Source organism: Ranitomeya imitator, chromosome 7 (assembly GCF_032444005.1).
Source record: "Ranitomeya imitator isolate aRanImi1 chromosome 7, aRanImi1.pri, whole genome shotgun sequence".
Classification (NCBI taxonomy): domain Eukaryota; kingdom Metazoa; phylum Chordata; class Amphibia; order Anura; family Dendrobatidae; genus Ranitomeya; species Ranitomeya imitator.
In genome coordinates, this window is record NC_091288.1 from 196,843,797 (window position 1) to 196,865,741 (window position 21,945).

Genomic DNA, 21,945 nt, shown 5'->3' on the forward strand with positions numbered 1-21,945 from the left:
ATTATAAAAGAAAAAAAAGGGTGATTTCTCCTTCCACACGAGTGATTCAATTTTTACCGTCCAATTAAGATAACAAACATTACTTATAAATAATGCATTTTCACCACTTAAAAGCATACGTCTCGGTGACCTGGGTTCTAAGGTTAAGATCCATTACATTGGGGGGTTGTAATAGATGCAATGCACGGCTCCTGATTATGGACCAAAAGCACAAGGCAGAGCTCAGATTTCTACTTTCCCGGAGTTTCCATGCCGTTTTGATGTTGCCAATATACAGCCACTGATATATCGACAGCCGGGCAGCGGAAGCTTTGAAAAAAAGGAAAAAAAAGGTCATGCAGAGTTCCAATGAAGATTCTGCAAAAAGTCAAGTTCTGATCCTGGTGTTTAGGAGAACAGTCCATGCTGGAGGGTGTTAGGGATGTTGAGTCTAGAAAGTAAGGACAGAGAGAGAGAACATATGTAATGGCGTCCTGTCGACAGACAAACAGAGGTTACAGCACAATGACGCACAGAATGTTCAACATCACCTACATTTGTAGCATGCACCTAACAGTTTTTCTTCAATCAGCACATCCCCCTGACAGAGTATTGGTTGGATCTCCCCAAGCACTGAGAAGGAGGGGCCTAAAACAAGCCTGTGTAGAGTAGAGAGGCAGTCTCTTATAAAGCAGCTAGAATCTTCACAAATGCAATATGAAAAGGTTTTTTTTTTTGGAGTAATGGCTTCCCATTGTGGTTCATAGAGTAGTGGCCCTAAAGGAATATGAAAAAGGAGCGATCAGCTCACCTGTCGTCTGGGTGAACAATAAAATATCCAGTAACAGCAATAGTCCAAACTCACATCTTTATTGATCCAGTAGGATAAAAGGCACAAAAAAAATGGTCGAACACATGAGAACACAAAATTAAAGAGGCAGAAAACAGATATCCACTCTGCTCCCAGGCAACATGTTTCAGACCTACATGGTCTGACAACCTGAGGCCTGACAAAGGACCATGTAGGTCTGAAACATGTTGTTTGAGAGCGCAGCGAATATTTCTATAACATAGTGGCAATTTCCAAGCAGAAGCCGCTAGAAGAGTGGAACGGTCACTTCTTTTAGCGGTTTCGCGGCTTTCAATGACTGAAGTGGTCAAATGAAGTTGCAAAAGATTTTGACATTGCAGTGCGTATGTTCATTCTGTTCACCATTTTTTACTGCTTTTTCAGTTGGGTATCAGGAGGAATATACCGTAAAAAGACGTCATGTACACGTACCCCAACTCTTAAAGCAAAGTGGATGGGATTTCATGAAAGATCAAATCCACTGTGCGTTCCAAGATGTTTAATTTTCTTTTTTTGGAAGTTTTTTTTCTATTCCCAAAGACTTCTACAAAGAGCCTAAAAAATGCAAGTTAAAAAAAATATGCAGGGTCAATTGAGCACCAAAAAATAAATCAGAAAAGGTCAAAACACACAAAAAAAGTAGCAAAAATACTATAAGAGCAGATTTACATTGTACAGAAACCTGCGTAAAAAAAGCAGACAAACAAAAATACCTGTGTTTCTTTTTTTTTTTTTTTTTTTTTTCACTTCGGGAACATAGCCTTAAACTGAAAGCCTCACTATAAATATAAGCGCACATTCCAATCAACCAAACATCAGAATTCGTACCATAATGGCGCTCCGATAAAATAAGGTCGCCACATAAGGTTCCCTTGTCTGAGCAGTAAACAGCGTTCTGCATCTCTCGCCAACCGGCTGTGAACTAATTACGAGAACTTCTAACCAGTCAAGCTTCTTCTCAGAGCATATGGATCCAATTAGCGCAAACTGTTGCTGATTTTAATCAATCTTTCTTCGAGCACTAAGCTTGGGAGATGCTTCTACTAATGCGGTGACTGGAGCATGGACAAAGACAAAGTCACTACTGGCCAGTAAATTAAAGAAAGAAAATGCCGGCTCTGCGGAGGTGTGCAGATCAGTCACCGATGCAGCCTGTGGAACGTCAAGCAGAGATTTCTAATTCGACTTTCGTAAAACTTAAAGTAACAGTGAGACACGCGAACTGTGAGCCGAGGATTTACAAACATTCGACTCGGTGGAGGAATCATTAAGGCTTTTAGGACCCATTAGGCCTTGTGTGCACAGAACCATAAAAAGGTGGCAAGTGCATAAGATGCTATGATAGCAACCTGCAAAACCCGACGTGGAGTGGAACAGATGGCAGAGGACCCAGGGAAAAGAAACGGAGCCCGACATACCAGGGACATGAGTGTAACATTCGTATTATATGGGCTATAGCTGGACCATGGTTCTCAAAAGTTTTATAAAATTTGTGGGGGCAATGTACACCGTATTACAGAGACTTTTTCCCAAACAGGGTAAACAATAAAGCCCCATTGACTGTCATCAGACCTGGGGTCTATGTACAGTATAAGGCCTCATTCAGATGTACATTTTTTTTTATCTTAAACGTGAAAAAAAAGAACGATTTCCATCAGTGTTTTGGATCTGAGTTTCATTAGTTTTTTATCACCAGTGATTCATCTGTGATTTTCTAATATGCAAAAAAATAGCAATCATTGGGGGCTGCCATCGGTTTGTCTTCCCCTACCAGAACCGGGCTCTTCTCAGAAAGGAGAGCCAACCTAGACTGAGCTTCTAGATCAACTGGGGTTGCAGCCCAAGTACGTATTCGGAGCACAACTGCCCCTCCTTAAACATCAGCGCTGAAAGGCCACCGATCTCGGACTCTTTATGTGGCCTTCTAGTCCGGAGAAAGGTTTATTGGGGGGCCTTTCCTTTTTAGAGATAGCTCTGATAGACCGCATCCCTACATATGTTTTTATAGCATTATTGTCATTTTTTAACAGCACTCGGGTGGGGAGCAGGATTATGGGTTCTTAAAGAAACAAATCCCATTACGTCAATAGGTAATGAAGCACCAAAAATGCCAAATGAGAGCAATCTGATCTTTGTTCATAAATTATGGCGAGTAGGACAATTTGCTGTTAACGCTCATGTTCAGCGTACGCTCAGAAGACTGTACGGTAAAAACGCCTGTGGGGTACAAAAACCCTTCTAAGTTGCATCTAAAACTACAGAAGTCAACAAAAGGACAGATTTTGTTGCCAATTGCTAGACTGTTCACTTCTTAAGAATCTGATTATCTGCTCATTGCTGAAGACCACCACGGAGACGCTCATTCCAGCCGCTGTGCCTGGCGCGTGGTAAGGTCTGCAGACTCGTATTACACAAATAAAATGTATGTAAATCAGATGAGATCAAAGTATAGTCACACTCAGGAGAATCAGCCAAAGACTGAACTGTGTGATCACATACAAATAACATCATGGGGAGTGCACAGTGAACGTTGGGAGGAATGACCGGAAGGTCCAGTGCACACTACTTTCTCGAAGGAAGGAATCATCTCACCAGTGCCACCTATTGGAGGAAGCTATTCTGTAAGTCAATAGTCAAACTTTGGATCATTACTAAGGATTTTGGCTAAGCTAAAAGGCCAATTTTGTGGTATTTGCCCTTCATCAGGGCTAAGCCTTTTTGATTAGCAAAAGAGACGCTAAGCATGACCACCACTAATAGGCTCTCTCTAGAACAGGGATGTCAAACTCAATTATGAAGAGTGCCAAAATTAACAGCTTGGACAAAGTCATGGGCCAACCTCAATATTTATTTTTAAAAAAGTCTACAATTGAGGAAGTTTTTCCTTATCAAACATAATAAACTTTTTAAAATGGAAACAAACTTAAAAGGGTTGTCTCACAAAGTACATTTTAATTAAATGATCTTTGAATAATATATAAATATATTATATAAAAGAAGGGAGTGGTCAATAGTGAACAGCTGAGCATTAATGCAGGAAAGCTTCCAGGAGCTCTCAACTGAGCAGATTAACCCTTGCACTGCTTAACCCCTTCATGACCTTGGGATTTTTCATTTTTCCGTGTTCGTTTTTCACTCCCCTCCTTCCCAGAGCCATAACTTTTTTATTTTTCCGTCAATTTGGCCATGTGAGGGCTTATTTTTTGCGGGACGAGTTGTACTTTTGAATGACATCATTGGTTTTAGCATGTCGTGTACTAGAAAACGGGAAAAAAATTCCAAGTGCGGTGAAATTGCAAAAAAAGTGCAATCCCACACTTGTTTTTTGTTTGGCTTTTTTGCTAGGTTCACTAAATGCTAAAACTGACCTGCCATTATGATTCTCCAGGTCAGTACGAGTTCATAGACACCTAACATGACTAGGTTATTTTTTATCTAAGTGGTGAAAAAAAATTCCAAACTTTGCTAAAAAAAAAAAAAAAAAAAAAAAAAAATTGCGCCATTTTCCGATACTCGTAGCGTCTCCATTTTTCGTGATCTGGGGTCGGTTGAGGGCTTATTTTTTGCGTGCCGAGCTGGCGTTTTTAATCATAGCATTTTGGTGCAGATACGTTCTTTTGATCGCCCGTTATTGCATTTTAATGCAATGTCGCAGCGACCTAAAAAACGTAATTCTGCCGTTTCGAATTTTTTTCTCGCTACGCCGTTTAGCGATCAGGTTAATGTTTTTTTTTAATTGATAGATCGGGCGATTCTGAGCGCGGCGATACCAAATATGTGTAGATTTGATTTTTTTTTTCTATTGATTTATTTTGATTGGGGCGAAAGGGGGGTGATTTAAACTTTCATATTTTTTTTATTTTTTTCACATTTTTTTTTACTTTTTTTTTTTTTTTACTTTTGCCATGCTTCAATAGCCTCCATGGGAGGCTAGAAGCAGGCACAACGCGATCGGCTCTGCTACATAGCAGCGATCTGCTGATCGCTGCTATGTAGCAGAAATGGAGGTGTGCTGTGAGCGCCGACCACGGGGTGGCGCTCACAGCCACCGGTCATCAGTAACCATAGAGGTCTCAAGGACCTCTATGGTTACCATCCTGACGCATCGCCGACCCCCGATCATGTGACGGGGGTCGGCGATGCCGTCATTTCCGGCCGCAAGCGGTAGTTAAATGCCGCTGTCTGCGATTGACAGCGGCATTTAACTAATTAATAGGTGCGGGCAGATCGCGATTCTGCCCGCGCCTATTACGGGCACATGTCAGCTGTTCAAAACAGCTGACATGTCCCGGCTTTGATGCGGGCTCACCGCGGAGCCCTGCATCAAAGCAGGGGATCTGACCTCGGACGTACTATCTCGTCCGAGGTCAGATAGGGGTTAAAGAAACCTGTACCATTTAATATGAAGGTGAAGTGCTTCTAATCAGTGCAGGGGTATAAGAAATCTTCTGCCTCCTCTCTGTCGTGGTAAACCCATGACAGGGCCCACACAGCCTTCCATACTGTATAATGGACCCACATAGTGCTCCATGCAGTATAATGACCTCACATAGTCCTTCATACAGTATAATCGGCCAACATAGTTCTCCATACAGTATAATGGGCCCCACATAGTGCTCCTTACAGTATAATGGCCCCACATAGTGCTCTATACAGTATAATGGCCCACATAATGCTCCATACAGTATAATGGCCCCACAAAGTGCTCCATACAGTATAACGGGCCACACAAAGTGCTCTATACAGTATAATGGGCTCCACAAAGTGGTCCATACAGTATAATGGGCTCCACAAAATGCTGCATACAGTATAATGGGCCCCACATAGTGCTCCATACAGTATAATAGCCCCACATAGCTCTCCATACAGTATAATGGGCCACACAAAGTGTTCTATACAGTATAATGGGCTCCACAAAGTGGTCCATACAGTATAATGGACTCCACAAAATGCTCCATACAGTATAATGGGCCCCACATAGTGCTCCATACAGTATAATGGCCCCACATAATGTTCCATACAGTATGATGGCCCCACAAGGTGCTCCATACAGTATAATGACCCAACATAGTGCTCCATACAGTATAATGGGCCCCACATAGTTCTCCAAACAGTATAATGAGCCCCTTATAGTGCTTCATACAGTATAATGGGCAAACATAGTTCTCCATACAGTATAATGGGCCCCACATAGTGCTCTGTACAGTATAATGGGCCCCACATAGTGCTCCATACAGTATAATGGCCCCACATAATACTCCATACAGTATAATGGCCCCACAAAGTGCTCCATACGGTATAATGGGCTACACAAAGTGGTCCATACAGTATAATGGGCTCCACAAAATGCTCCATACAGTATAACTGGCCCCACATGGTGCTCCATACAGTATAATGGAATAAAGAGCCTTTTTGATTTAGTGATAAATTCACAAAGTGTGTTGTTTTGTAGAATTTGATGCAAAATCCTCAACGAATAACGCAAGACAAAAAAAAAGTGACTTGACAAAAACAAAATGCTACCGTTGAAACAATACAAGCAGCACACAAATGGTAAGAGATGATACAAACAAATATAAATATATATACGACACATATACACACAGATACTGTACGTATAATGTACTGTAAATATTTATATATTTTGTAGGGATTAATGCAGAGTTCACATTGGCACTGGATTCTTGTGTCAAAACAATGTGATCCCTAACCTTGTCCAGGTGCTATCTAAATAAAAGAGACCCTGGCTACTCATACAAGGCTCAGCTAGTCCCAGTCCGGTCAAACAAAACAGCTACTGTTTTGTATCACTGTAGTGACACTTGCAGTTTGGTGAATACGACCCTGTGCAGACTACTTTCAGGGAGATTCTGGCTCGTCTCTCTAGCTCCAACACAACCCCTCTGCTCAGCTTACCCCAGCTGACAAAACTCAAAATCAACACAGGGCCTGGCTCTAGACATAGCTAGCCAGGTGCACATAATCAGGTCATCCAGTGTTACGTTTTAACCTTGTCCTACCTGCCTTTCCTACAATAAATATTACACATTAATACATGTAAAATGGCCTAATGTTCTATAAAATGCATTTGAATGGTAGAAATATGCAGTGGCGCAGACCACACAGCCTTTATAGGACTCGTGAGTTGCAGGGGAGGGACTGGTACTGAAAGGCCTGGCCCCTGCTCAGCAGAAGGTGGGAGGAATCGTATGGAGCGGGTTCGTGTCCCAAGCCAACTCCATACCTAGCAGGTGCTGTCTATGTCACACAGCAGACAACAGCCGGTAATGGCCGCAATTGGAGCAAGCTCTGGGTGTAGCGGTTTAACCCCTTAAATGCTGGAGAACAGCGACCAACAAATTCTAAAAATATGTAAGAGTCAGCAAAAGGACAGATTTGGTTTCCCATTGCATGACTTTTCCCTTTTATGTTTATAAACCTACGGTAATTATTTTGTCCATTGCTTTTTTTTTTTTGTAAGTGGTTAGATAGATGAGGGCTCTTTGTCACTCATATTGGGGGTCTGAGATGTGATAGTGAAAACCCACTAGGTTGTTATCATGGGAGCTCAAGATTAAGACCAATTTAGACTTTAAATATGGAGTCGCACCCAGAATATCTATCAAAGTCTCTGGAAAAAGGGTTGCAAAAAGGGATTTTTTTTGGTAAGAAAACAAAAAACAACAAGAGAGAATAGCTACCAATTAATGAACGCATTAAACCTTGTTTATAAAAAACAAACAAAACAAAAACAAAGCTGTAAATGCTATAAAACAAAACAAGCGCCACTCTAATACTCCAGTGCTCCTACCGCTGTCAGCAGCCATCACGTCATCTCACATGATGCCCGTAGTGAGTGCCAAGCCGAAAAGTGGCCACTCCCATGTTGGCCAAAAACAGATAAAGACAGAGAGAGAGTAGAATAGTTGGGGGAAAATGATGCGAGTATTGTCTCTTTTTTGGTTTTATACAATTGGCAGCTGCTTTTATTTCATTTGTTTTCTTCAGTTGGATTTCTTGAAAAAAAAAATATATTAAAAATTGCACCAAATTTCTCACCTGTTGCAATAATAAAAATGGGCATAAAATATGAGGACGGCTGAGGTGCAATTACAAGTTTAGCCTTATGATAGCGGCGCAAATGTGCGACAGGCGTAAAAAGCCGCTCGCAGGAATCAAAACACGCCGGACTTAGACGTGCCAGTTTCTATAAGTTGGGTGCTTGGTTCTGCATCTGGTCCTTTAATTTAATTATTGCAAAACACACAAATATTAATGACATTTGAGCTATTATTTTTAGCATGTATTTTTTACAGGCGAAATCCCATAAAACGGGAGAAGGACAGAGAGCATTTTCTTCCATGCCAGCTCACATTTGCGTTCACATTGTCTGATGGTCCTGGGGGTTATATTCACGCACCGTCTTTGTGATGCAATTAGAGCCCCAGCGGTAACATACAGCGCTCATAGTAAATATTTGATCCGCAATTACAATTATTAATTCACACCCGGCTCCTGCAGGACAGCGTGCAGCGCATCAGTCGCCGCTGAATATCTAATACAGGCCACAAAGATGGAGATTTTTCTGTATCTAGGCTTCTTCTCTCTGGGATCGTTCTTACCCCCTCCCAGCTACGTCTTCGCCCCCTGTGGCGCCCAACAATGGGAAGCTTTTGAAAAAGTCAGCGGGGTGTTGTTCGGCAGAGCACAGTCAGGAATACACAGAAATAATATTGTCGCTATCAGCAGATTGAACACAAATTAAATTCTGTCATATCAAGATAAAGGGGGAAAAAACGCCTTACATATACTCTATATTTGCCAAATCTCTCTCTGAACTATTGTACTTTTAAACATATGCACTTTTTCAAAGGAGAAAGTTGATTTAACAACCTCATCTGTTAGTGACGAGAATTTTCTCCTATAAACAATAAATAATCTGACATTTTGGTGTTTTTTTTCCCTTGAATTCAAAATAATGAATGCAGTACCATTTATGGACAGCGGAGGAAGCAAAGCAACAGCATAGAAACCAATGCAACAGCGCCTCCCCTCTTAATGTAAAGACTGCAACAATACCTTAGTACCTTAGCAAACCCATCTAGGTTTGACAAGAAAAAGAAAAAAGACAGCTTGGCAAATCTTTTCAGACCTGGATTGCCTGTAACCGACAACATTTTTTTTAGCTATAGAAAACCCTGAAAATGTTTTTCAGTAAACATCTAACTTATACTCAGTTGAGGAAGGGGTCAACATCTTTGTTAAATCAGGCCCATCACTTAGATTTGGACAAAATTTCATGGCTTCTTGACAAGTCCTCCCCCTCCCCATATCTCCCAACGTAAGGATCTTGAAGCATTACCTACTTTGTCATGCCTATCGTCATACGTACCATCCTCACCGGACGTTTGGTTCTTAGTAGCTCTGTCTGTAGGTCCTGTATTGGCTCATTGCTGTCATTGATCCAGCTCGTCTTCTCCGCTCCTGACCTCGGCTACAAATACTGAACCTGTGCTGCCTGCCCCGACCTCGGCCCATCTGACCTCACTTTTGTCTCGCCCACCTGTACCACGAACCCGAGGCTCTGACCCTCCGGTGAGCTGCCGCAGTCCTGGGGACCACCCTGGAGAGATACCTGGTGTCTACCGGTAGCCCAGCCTATCCTCACCATCAGAGGCTCTAGTGAATACCTGCTAGATATTTAGTCATGACCCTTCAGGGTAAGCCTGGCCAGTGGCACAGTGGGTTTACACCCAACACCATTACACCAACACCTGTGCTTGGTTTGATCAATCATTCTGTGCTGACAAGAGTCCCTTTAAAGGTATACATCCGGAAAGACATATCTCCTTTTCTAGAGAGACTGTCAACACAAAATGACTGATTAAACCAAGCATAGCCACTTGGTTCACCCTTACTGTGGCCCAGCAGTCCAGTGCACCTTCTTACCTACTGGTTTTGCATCTACCTCTACCCTTCTCTGGCTCTTATAAAGTAAGAACTGTCAATCAAGGAAAAGGAGGGCAGAAATGGATGGAAAACAAGTAGGTGGGAAGGTGCATGGAACAGTCTGGTCATGCCAAGGGTGCCGCTGCTTGGTTTGAACAGTCATTTTGTACTTACAGACTCCATTCAATCTATGTGCCTATGGCAAGTGGACACTTTAAAAAGCAAAGTGAGAGCAGCCTGATCTTCAAGGAAAAAGCGTCCTGCTGGGTCGTTCCCCAATTCAGTACACTGCATAATATAGAATGCACAGCATAGTAGTGCTCAGATAGTAGCACTAATATATATGGTCAGAAAAATTAAAAACACAAATTACGGTATACCAAACTTCTTTGGATCTAATTCAAAACTTATACCGTGGCCCAAATCTATCACAAAGCGTTTATAGTACCGATCCAGGAAAGTGGTGCAGAGGGGCCATTTTTGGCCTGACTTTTTTTTTTTTACCTAGAGTACCTCCTCTGCAACTATTCTAATAATAATGTTATATTCATATATATGACATATATGATTAGCAGATGGTAGAACATCTTATAGTCATAAGAAAGAGGAATTAAATAATGCAAACCTTAGTAAAAAAAAAAAATAAAACAAATATGCTGTAATCCATTTTGGTATCAGGCAGTTTTTAGTTACCGTGCTAATAAAATATGAGAAAAAAATAAAAGATAAAAGTATTTCTGTGATTAAAAAAAACACAAAAAATTCTTCAATAATAAAGGGCCGGCAGTACGATGGCCTAAATGAAAAGGCTCTCAAGTCTGAGAGGAGCGTGGCATTTCCCTACATTCTCTGCCAGCATGAACAGTAAATGAAACAAATGTATAATTACCCGTTGTGGGCAGCATTATTACCTTATCCATAATTGAAAAATAAGTGGTTGGTTTCATTGTTTCCTCGAGCTGAATTCGGGATCTGTGCTGCAGAGTGGAAACTATAAGTATCAGCTTCAAGATGTTCTCATTCTGTGGCGCTGTCTAAATGGCAAATCGTGCCGTGATTTATTGTGTTCTGCACCCGCAAAAAAGCAAAACCGCGGTTTTTACCGATGTAGGGGGGGAAATCAGGGCGACGGCACCCAGATCTTATGCTGGAAATGGTACTCATCTGTCCCTATTCACTGCAAGAGCCCATGATGACTAACGGAAGAGCAGCCGCTCTTAAAGAGCCCTACACCTAAAAAAATAAAGCTTTTTTGAAGATTGTTTTATTAACTCAATTATGTTGTTCTGTCTTTAAGTCAACCAATACAGAAAAGATTAAATATAACAGGACTTATATTAAAGGAGTATTCCCATCTCCAAGATCCTATCCCAATATGTAGTAGGTTTATTAATAATAATTTAATAATATGAGCAAATACCTCCAATTAGAAATGAGATATAGTTCTTCTGATTATCTGTGTCACTTACCACATGTGCAGGGCACTGCAGTAGCTTAGGTATCTAAGGTTACATACACTCATATAGTGACAGTTAAAGATAGAGATGACTTATTTTGATACCAATGCTGTCATGAGAAAATAAACAGATAGGGCACAGATGTGGAGTTGAGCAAATAAATGCGCAGGTCCAGCAACCACGGCAGTCTGTGACCGTCAGACCAGACGGCGAACCTCTGCCATCCTACCGGGATCATGGATGCCTCTTCTGATTAGTGGCAGCTACGTCAGCTTGACCATTAAAAAAAGGTTCCTGTAAAACTTTTTGCTCAAATGTCATCCATATACCGTCCATACTGAACTGCTTCTACCTATTAAACAGTAAAGTATTATTTTTCTTCACACGAGAAAAAAAAGACGCTACAAGAATCGACCCGCAGTTTAAGGGCCTACATCTTCTGCTGGTCTCTCAACTTCTTCTTTCAGCGGAAACATTAGATGACTGCTGCAGCCAATCAGAGGCCACAGATCGTTGCAGCCTGAACTTTGTCTTCTTCAGAACGATCTCTCATCTTGCTGGGACAAAATGGGAAGACTGCAACCAATTAGTGGCTGGTTATTAGGTGCAAAGGACACATGACATCGTCTCACCAAAGAGAAAGCCAGGAGAATGGCATGGCGGTGATCAGGTAGGTGAGTATCCGTTTGTTGAGTTAATCGCCCTATTGACCCATTATTATTAAGAAAAATTTAGTTAATCCCTTTAAGTTTATTAGCAGTCACATTGCAGCCTGCCATGCTCCTGCTATTGTTCAGTGGCTTGTCTGTACTGAACATAAAGCTAATTTGAAGTTTAACAGACAGGAGAGCAGGAGCAGTGACATGGAGACCCGCTCTCACTTCCTGTAGAGACAATGACCCACTGTCCCATTTCCTGTAGAGACAATGAACCACACTTCAACTTCCTGTAGAGACAATGAACTACACTTCAGCTTCCTGTAGAGACAATGACCCGCTCTCCCACTTCCTGTAGAGACAATGACCTGCTCTCCCACTTCCTGTAGAAACAATAACCTACTCTCCCACTTCCTGTATAGACAATGACCCACTGTCCCATTTCCTGTAGAGACAATGAACCACACTTCAACTTCCTGTAGAGACAATGAACCACACTTCAACTTCCTGTAGAGACAATGGCCCGCTCTCCCACTTCCTGTAGAGACAATAACCCGCTCTCCCACATCCTGTAGAGACAATAACCTGCTTTCCCACTTCCTGTAGACAATGACCCACTGTCCCATTTCTTGTAGAGACAATGAACCACACTTCAACTTCCTGTAGAGACAATGACCTGCTCTCCCACTTCCTGTAGAGACAATAAGCCACACTTCCACTTCCTGTAGAGACAATGACCCACACTCCAACTTCCATTAGAGACAATGACCCACACTCCAACTTTCTGTAGAGACAATGACCTTCTCTCCCACTTCCTGTAGAGACAATGACCTGCTCTCCCACTTCCTGTAGACAATGACCCGCTCTCCCACTTCCTGTAGAGACAATGACCCGCTCTGCTACTTCTTGTAGAGACAATGACCCACTCTCCCACTTCCTGTAGAGACAATAACCCGCTCTCCCACTTCCTGTAGAAACAATGACCTGCTCTCCCACTTCCTGTAGACAATGACCCGCTCTCCCACTTCCTGTAGAGACAATGACCCGCTCTGCTACTTCTTGTAGAGACAATGACCCACTCTCCCACTTCCTGTAGAGACAATAACCCGCTCTCCCACTTCCTGTAGAAACAATGACCTGCTCTCCCACTTCCTCTAAAGACAATAACCCGCTCTCCCACTTCCATTAGAGACAATGACCCACTCTCCCACTTCCTGTAGAAACAATGACCTGCTCTCCCACTTCCTCTAAAGACAATGACCCGCTCTCCCACTTCCAGTAGAGACAATAACCCGCTCTCCCACTTCCTGTAGAAACAATGACCTGCTCTCCCACTTCCTCTAAAGACAATGACCCGCTCTCCCACTTCCAGTAGAGACAATGACCCACTCTCCCACTTCCTGTAGAGACAATAACCCGCTCTCCCACTTCCTGTAGAGACAATGACCCGGTCTCCCACTTCCTGTAGAGACAATAATCCACTCTCCCACTTCATGTAGAGACAATGACCAGCTTTCACACTTCCTGTTGAGTGACAGACAGGTCCCTCACTTACCGTGGAACGACAAAGGCCTGCACTTATGTCCTTTGGAGAGAAAGAAAAACGTCCCTGACGTAGAGATGGCTAATGAAATAAAATTACAAAACTTTTTTACGCTTTTTTTAAAATATAATTTTCTGACAAGAGATTAGAGAAAGAACATAATCGCATCTTATTTCTGGAAAAATAATTACAATTTAACAACTTAGGAACACAAATCTCCTATATAATTGTCTAAGGGTCACTTCCGTCTTTCTGTCTGTCTGTCTTTCTGTCTGTCACAGATATTCATTGGTCGTGGCCTTTGTGTGTCATGGAAATCCAAGACGCTGATTGGTCGCGGCAAAACAGCCACGACCAATCAGCGACGGGCACAGTCCGGCGGCAAAATGGCCGCTCCTTCCTCCCCGCAGTCAGTGCCCGCTCCATACTCCCCTCCAGTCAGCCCTCATACAGGGTTAATGCCAGCGTTAATGGACCACGGTGTAACACTCCATTGACACAGCTATTAATCCTGTGTGACCAACTTTTTACTATTGATGATGCATATGCAGCATCAATAGTAAAACGATCTAATGTTACAAATAATAATAATAATAATAATAATAATAATTATTCCGCTCTTTACACTCTACTGAAACTGCCCTCACTAAAGTCTCTAATGACCTACTAACAGCTAAATCTAATGGTCACTACTCCATGCTAATTCTCTTGGATCTCTCTGCAGCATTTGATACTGTGGATCATCAGCTCCTCCTCACTATGCTCCGCTCCATCGGCCTCAAGGACACCGTTCTCTCCTGGTTCTCCTCCTATCTCTCTGACCGATCCTTCACTGTATGTTTTGCTGGTTCCTCCTCCTCTCACCTTCCCCTTACTGTTGGGGTTCCTCAAGGATCAGTCCTAGGCCCCCTCCTCTTCTCTTTGTATACTGCCCCTATTGGACAAACAATCAGTAGATTTGGCTTCCAGTACCATCTCTATGCTGACGACACCCAACTATACACTTCTTCTCCTGATCTCACGCCTGCCTTATTAGAAAACACCAGTGATTGTCTTACCGCTGTCTCTAGCATCATGTCCTCCCTCTATCTGAAACTAAACCTGTCAAAAACTGAACTCCTCGTGTTTTCTCCCTCTACTAACCTACCTTTGCCTGACATTGCCATCTCCGTTTGCGGTTCCACCATTACTCCAAAGCAACATGCCCGCTGCCTTGGGGTCATCCTTGATTCTGACCTTTCATTCACCCCCCACATCCGATCACTGGCTCGCTCTTCTTACCTGCATCTCAAAAACATTTCTAGAATTCGCCCTTTTCTTACTTTCGACTCTGCAAAAACTCTTACTGTTTCACTTATTCATTCTCGTCTGGACTATTGTAACTCTCTACTAATCGGCCTCCCTCTTACCAAACTCTCCCCGCTCCAATCTGTCCTGAATGCTGCTGCCAGGATCATATTCCTCACCAACCGTTACACCGATGCCTCTACCTTGTGCCAGTCATTACACTGGTTACCCATCCACTCAAGAATCCAGTACAAAACTACTACCCTCATCCACAAAGCACTCCATGGCTCAGCACCACCCTACATCTCCTCTCTGGTCTCAGTCTACCACCCTACCCGTGCCCTCCGCTCCGCTGATGACCTCAGGTTAGCATCCTCAATAATCAGAACCTCCCACTCCCGTCTCCAAGACTTTACACGTGCTGCGCCGATTCTTTGGAATGCACTACCTAGGATAATACGATTAATCCCCAATCCCCACAGTTTTAAGCGTGCCCTAAAAACTCATTTGTTCAGACTGGCCTACCGCCTCAATGCATTAACCTAACGATCCCTGTGTGGCCTATATTAAAAAAAAAAAAAAAAATTAATTAACTGGTTCATGCAGCTTTACATGAACACCCAAGCCTTACACTATGGCTGGTCCGAATAACTATAGCAATTGTTACCATCCACCTCTCGTGTCTCCCCTTTTCCTCATAGTTTGTAAGCTTACGAGCAGGGCCCTCACTCCTCTTGGTATCTGTTTTGAACTGTATTTCTGTTATGCTGTAATGTCTATTGTATGTACAAGTCCCCTCTATAATTTGTAAAGCGCTGCGGAATATGTTGGCGCTATATAAATAAAAATTATTATTATTATTATTATTATTAATAATTAAAAAAGTGATTCTCACCCTCCGACGTCGCGTCCTCTCCTCGGCAGTGCAAGCGGCAGGTTCCGGGGCCAAGGATGGTATGCGAGAAGGACCTTCCATGATGTCACGGTCATATGACCGCGACGTCATCACAGGTCCTGCGCTCATACCAACCCTGGGACCGGAAGCTGCTGCGAGCACCGCAAACAAGCGCCAAGACTACAGGGGCCCCTCGGATGGTGAGTATGTGTTTATTTTTTATTTTAAGTCTTTTTTAACCTGTTTCATACGTGGCTGGGCAATATACTACGTGACTGCGCAATATACTACGTGACTGGGCAATATACTACGTGACTGGGCAATATACTACGTCACTGGGCAACATACTACGTGACTGGGCAATATACTACGTGACTGGGCAATATACTACTTCGTGACTGGGCAATATACTACTTCGTGACTGGGCAATATACTACTTCGTGACTGGGCAATATACTACTTCGTGACTGGGCAATATACTACTTCGTGACTGGGCAATATACTATTTCGTGGCTGGGCAATATACTACGTGGCTGGGCAATATACTACGTGGCTGGGCAATATACTACGTGGCTGGGCAATATACTACGTGGCTGGGCAATATACTACGTGGCTGGGCAATATACTACGTGGCTGGGCAATATACTACGTGGCTGGGCAATATACTACGTGGCTGGGCAATATACTACGTGGCTGGGCAATATACTACGTGGCTGGGCAATATACTACATAGCTGGGCAATATACTACGTAGCTGGGCAATATACTACGTGACTGGGCAATATGCTACGTGGCTGGGCAATATACTACGTGGCTGGGCAATATACTACGTAGCTGGGCAATATACTACGTGACTGGGCAATATACTACGTGGCTGGGCAATATATTACGTGGTTGGGCAATATACTACATAGCTGGGCAATATACTACGTGACTGGGCAATATACTACGTGGCTGGGCAATATACTACGTGGCTGGGCAATGTACTACGTGGCTGGGCAATATACTACATAGACATGCATATTCTAGAATACCCGATGTGTTACAATCGGGCCACCATCTAGTAAATAAAATATATATCCATGCCACATGTCCTTCAGATGCTTATCCACATCCAACCTTTCTATAAGCTTTTCCTACAGCATGCATCTGCAATCGAGCAGCCGAATAAAATGAAAGGAGATCTCAAGACCTATATTAAGTCAATGTGCCCATGGTTACCCAACAATACCAGAAGGGAAAAAAAATCCTTAATCATAATTGTTGCATTCCACATTCATGGCATAAATCAAAGTTATTTAAAACATGCATTTTCTATGACATGAAGTTATTCACGTGAGTGAATTCTCTTCCTTGACTGTTAGCTCTTTGGTACTTTGGTGCTTTGCTTGAACAGTCATTTGGTGCTGACAAACTACCTTTAAAAAAAAAACGCTCAACTTCAATACAACACAAATTTTGGAAGAAATTGGACATGTTTTCAGCGGATAGGGAAAAGGGATAGGAACCCTACCCCAACTCTAAGGAAAGGATATGCTCAAAAGCTAAATTATGGAGAAAAAAAACAGTGCCATTCTAGTCCATAGCCATTTCTGATATTGCAGGTCAACCCCACCCAATTGAATAAAACACAATTGCAATACCAGTTACAGCCCACGGGCATGAGAGAAAGCATCTCTGGAGGAAAAAAAAAAAATGGAAACTATTTTCATTACACCCAGACCACCCCATCCAGTTTTGTTTTAGGAAGTAGATTTAAAGTTGATTTTTAAGGGAAAATAATCTGTTTTAATTGAATCACTTCTAAAAGCAGCTGTATGGTTTAGAAAACCTACGCGGTAAAATCCTTCCATGCTGACACATCTACTAGATGGAGAGGTAAGCTGCTATAGAGTCTCATACACAGGAGGATCTATCATGCACATGCATTGAACAATGCTTTGATATTATTGAGGAATAGTGTAATGCCTAACTTCCCCAGCGGTGGCACTGCAGGAGAACTCAACACTTGGTGTTAGGTCCACCCATAGATCTGATCGCCGGGATCAGAACACCCTAGCAATTTTGGGGGACTTTTCTAAGTAAAAGTGATTGTCCAAACCAAAGAGAAAACTGGAAGATAAATTAAATAGAGGTATATCCTAATTAAATATTAGCTAATCCCAAGTAAAACATTATGGTGTCCCATGGTTCAAAACTACAGAGCCTGGATTACAAGCACATAATTATTATAAGGCGAGGACTGTCAACAAGATCCCATTGAACTCAACAGTGCAGCTTATTACAATATCATTTTAAGCACAGATTAATGAGACAGGTCAGGAAAGTAAAGGATCGTCTCTCCTGAATAAATTAAGCAGTATGACCTCTCCTCCCGAGTGTTTAAATGAGCAATTAAAAGCAATTTATCACTGTAATATTCCTATGGCATCTTTAATGTATGGCAGAGGTTGGCGGGATAATGGTACCCATTTATAAAATTGCTAAGGTAACGCTTTAAGTTTATCTGTCTGAAATTGATTCTTTTTTTTTCTGTCTACACAAAGCCTTTGTGTAGTTCTTCTACTTCACATGTATAAATATAGATATAGATGGCTTTCAACTGAAGCCAAAAATATGTCAATGCCTGCAATATAGTGAAAAAAGATCCGCATATTCCCCGTGGTTTAAAGAGCCACGGTCAGGAAAAGTTGCACACTGACGGTATCCAACTGAAAAGGACATGAGGGAGGAGCATCCTGAGGAGAGTTGTGTCCTCCCTGATTTCCTTTTTAGTTGGATACAGGCAAACGTCAAAGGAAGATGCATTGTCAAAATGTCTATGACTAAAATAATAAAGTAATCATGAGAAGAGTTTGACTATCCCACCCATGGGGCATCAATGTTCCTCAACACAATTGCGGGTTTTCACCGATTTACAGTTTTTGTCCATATTTATTTTAATAATTAAAAGTGATAGTCTCATGTTGACTCTTCAGGAGCACATGGCTCCCTCTCGTCCTGGCTTCATGCTTGCTCCTGATGATTAACAGTTTGGAACAGCAGCATGGTTGATTTGCTGGTCTGATTAAGGCTACGTTCACACTAGCGTTATGCTAGTGTGCGTTGGGTTAGCGTCGGGCGACGCAGCGGCGACGCACACGTCATGCGCCCCAATATTTAACATGGGGGACGCATGCGTTTTTGTTTGTTGCATTGTGCGATGCATGCGTCTCTTTTGCCGCAAGCGTCGGACCAAGAAAACGCAACAAGTTGCATTTTTCTTGAGTCCGATTTTCGGCAAAAAACGACGCATGCGTCGCAAAACGCAGCGTTTTTGCGTGCGTTGTGCATTGCGTTGCCGACGCAGCGGCGCACAACGCCAGTGTGAACGTAGCCTTATGAAGATGCAAGCAGAGGTGGCTTTGTATCTGCAGCATCAAAGGAGCAGAGTGACACCGAAGCAGGCCGAATACGGCAATCTGGCGAGCTTAAGTGCTTGCAAGAGTTGTACTTCTTGCCTAGGAAACCGGTCACTGCTGATAGACTGCAGACATGGCAAATAATCTAGGCAACAAGTAGTAAACTAAAGAACTTAAAAATCCACTTTGTCATTTTAACCATTTAAGAAGTTAAGAAAACCCCTTAAAAAATAATCTATTGTAATTAACCCCTTCCTTGCACAACTATTATACTCTGATCACTCCAGGAACACAGATTCCAAAGATGTCATTATTATCTCCGAAGTCATTCTGAGTTCCCCTATAGTAAGCTACCAGACACTCTATATCCTACATTGTAATGAACGCTCCGGACTCCTAAGTGTTGACGCACAGTACAGCGGACTCCTGAATGCCTCATTAGCATATAGTGCATTCAGACTTACTGAAATGGAGAGTAAGCGCACTCAGAGATAATAATATCAAACATATATGTGGATGCGGCTATCGCTTTGCGCCCACATCTCGTTACTCCTTTTTATTTTTTGGTGATCCAGAAAAAGAAAAAAAAAATGGTTCTCATAATTCCACTAAAAAAAACCCCATCCTATCTACTATATAATTGTCTAAGGGTCACTTCCGTATTTCTGTCTGTCGGTCTTTCTGTCTGTCACGGAAATCCCAAGTCGCTGATTGGTCGCGGTCAAACGGCCACGACCAATCGGCGACAGGAACAATTCGGCTGCAAAATGGTCGCTCCCTACTCCCCTGCGGTCAGTGCCCGCTCCATACTCCCCTCCAGTCAGCGCTCACACAGGGTTAATGGCTGCGTTACACCGCGGTGTAACGCAGTCCATTAACGCTGCATATTAACACTGTTTGACCAACTTTTTACTATTGATGCTGCCTAAGCAGCATCAATAGTAAAAAGATCTAATGTTAAAATTAATAATAATAAAAAAAAAAAAAAATCATTATATACTCACCTTCCGGCGCCTTCCCCACTCCTCGCGATGGTCCAGTCCATGCATTGAGGTCTCGCGAAATGATGACATAGCGGTCTGGCAAGACCGCTATGTCATTATCTCGCGAGACCGCAATGCACTCTTAGGACCGGAGCGTCGCAAGGAGCATCGCCTTGCCTGGATCCGGGGGCCGACGGAAGGTGAGTATATAACTATTTTTTATTTTAATTCTTTTTTTAACAGGGATATGGTGCCCAGATTGCTATATACTACGTGTGTTAGATACTACGGGCTGTGTTAGATACTGCGTGGGCTGTGTTATATACTGCGTGGCTGTGTTATATACTACATCTCTATGCTATATACTATGTGGGCTGTGCTATATACTACGTGGCTGTGTTATATACTACGTGGGCTGTGTTATACGCTACTTGGCTGTGCTATATTTCTCTACTGTATTTGTGCATCATGAATCGTGGTATGTGTTAAAGAGGGGGGCCCACTGAGACTCTTTCACCCGGGGCCCTCAAAAACCTGGAGCCGGCCCGGGCTTCACTGATTGGTCACGTCCGGCCGCGAACAATCAGCGACAGTCACAGTCCGCCCGCGAATTAGCGCGGAATTTGAACCACGCTTTGCTAATTGGTCGCTCCCGGCCGGCCGAATCCTGTGTATAAATTACATTATTTTGAAAACTTAATAAATAAACTACATACATATTCTAGAATACCCAATGCGTTAGAATCGGGCCACCATCTAGTAGGTAAATAATAACTCTGAAGAATCTTGCCCATGACTTAGGATATAAACCAAAAGAACACAATCATCTACTTGCAGTCTGTTTGGGGGTTATTGCTCCTCATCAGTGAAAAGCAGAAGACTGGCAATGGGGATTGGAAGCCTCTGATAGGGGATATAAGGGTCCCAAAACTGCATTTATACATGGTATGATGTGTTTGATTAAGACAAATATTTTTCTCATATTATGAGAACATGGTAGACGACTATGGTTCCAATTAATCATTTGAAGTCCCTTTTTCTATTCTGTGGTATTCATAATATTTTTGCAAAAAAATCATCAATATAGAGACAGCAGTTCATGAATTTGGTGCAAAATTTATATTTTTCTCTTTCACTACTTTACAACTTAAAGTAAAAATTGGCATATTAGTCTTCAACTGTGTCAAAATAAAAAAAGGCTAGAAATGGAGCAAACTAGCCCAGAAAACTGGAGAAATGAGAAATGGCAAAGGTTAACAGGGGGCATGAGTGTCTTCACGGACTAGTCCAAAGTAGCTTGTTGTGGGGAGCGGAGCAGCCACTGGGGTTCAAACTAGTCAGCGGAGACACACAGTCCCCAGATAGCCATACCTGGCTGCAATCATACAGTCCACGGGTGGACATACCATTAATGCACCAATGGCCAAAGTAAGGGGGCCACTACCACCTCCAAAGTGGGTGGAATTGTGTGTTTTGATGAGCTATTGAACTTTAAAGGGATCATATATTTTTCTTATACAGGGGATCTTTACCATCTTTGTCTGCCACTGGTGCAGAGTTTGTGATCTATGCTTCCAGTGGATCAAGCAGCATGAATCTGGCGACAGGTTCCTTGAAAATGAATGCTTCTAGTCAACCTTTGCTTGGTGCTGTAACTATTAACACAAGGCAGGAAACATGGTGCAAGTCCAGAGGCATCCAAATCAGACTGCTTTGCAATGAGGAGGGGCAACACCCTGAAACATGTGTTAGAGTTTTCGATTTGGCTTCTTATCCCAAGTCATATGGCAAGGCTTGTTAAAGGGTTGATATTGACTTTTAGGATTGCTACATCCAATGTGTGTCGACAGAGTTCGAGGTGGCCATTTGTATATTTAAATTCCCAAAGAAGCATTGCATGGCCAATAAGTCTCCTTACAACCACAAGGATAAACATTCTCCCTTAG

General features: G+C 42.6%; 1 protein-coding gene across 1 annotated transcript in view; it reads right to left on the minus strand.

The window, feature by feature from the left end:
- MAD1L1 (mitotic arrest deficient 1 like 1) overlaps positions 1-21,945 on the minus strand; it is a 740,224-nt gene that overhangs the window by 329,931 nt on the left and 388,348 nt on the right. The window lies entirely within an intron of this gene.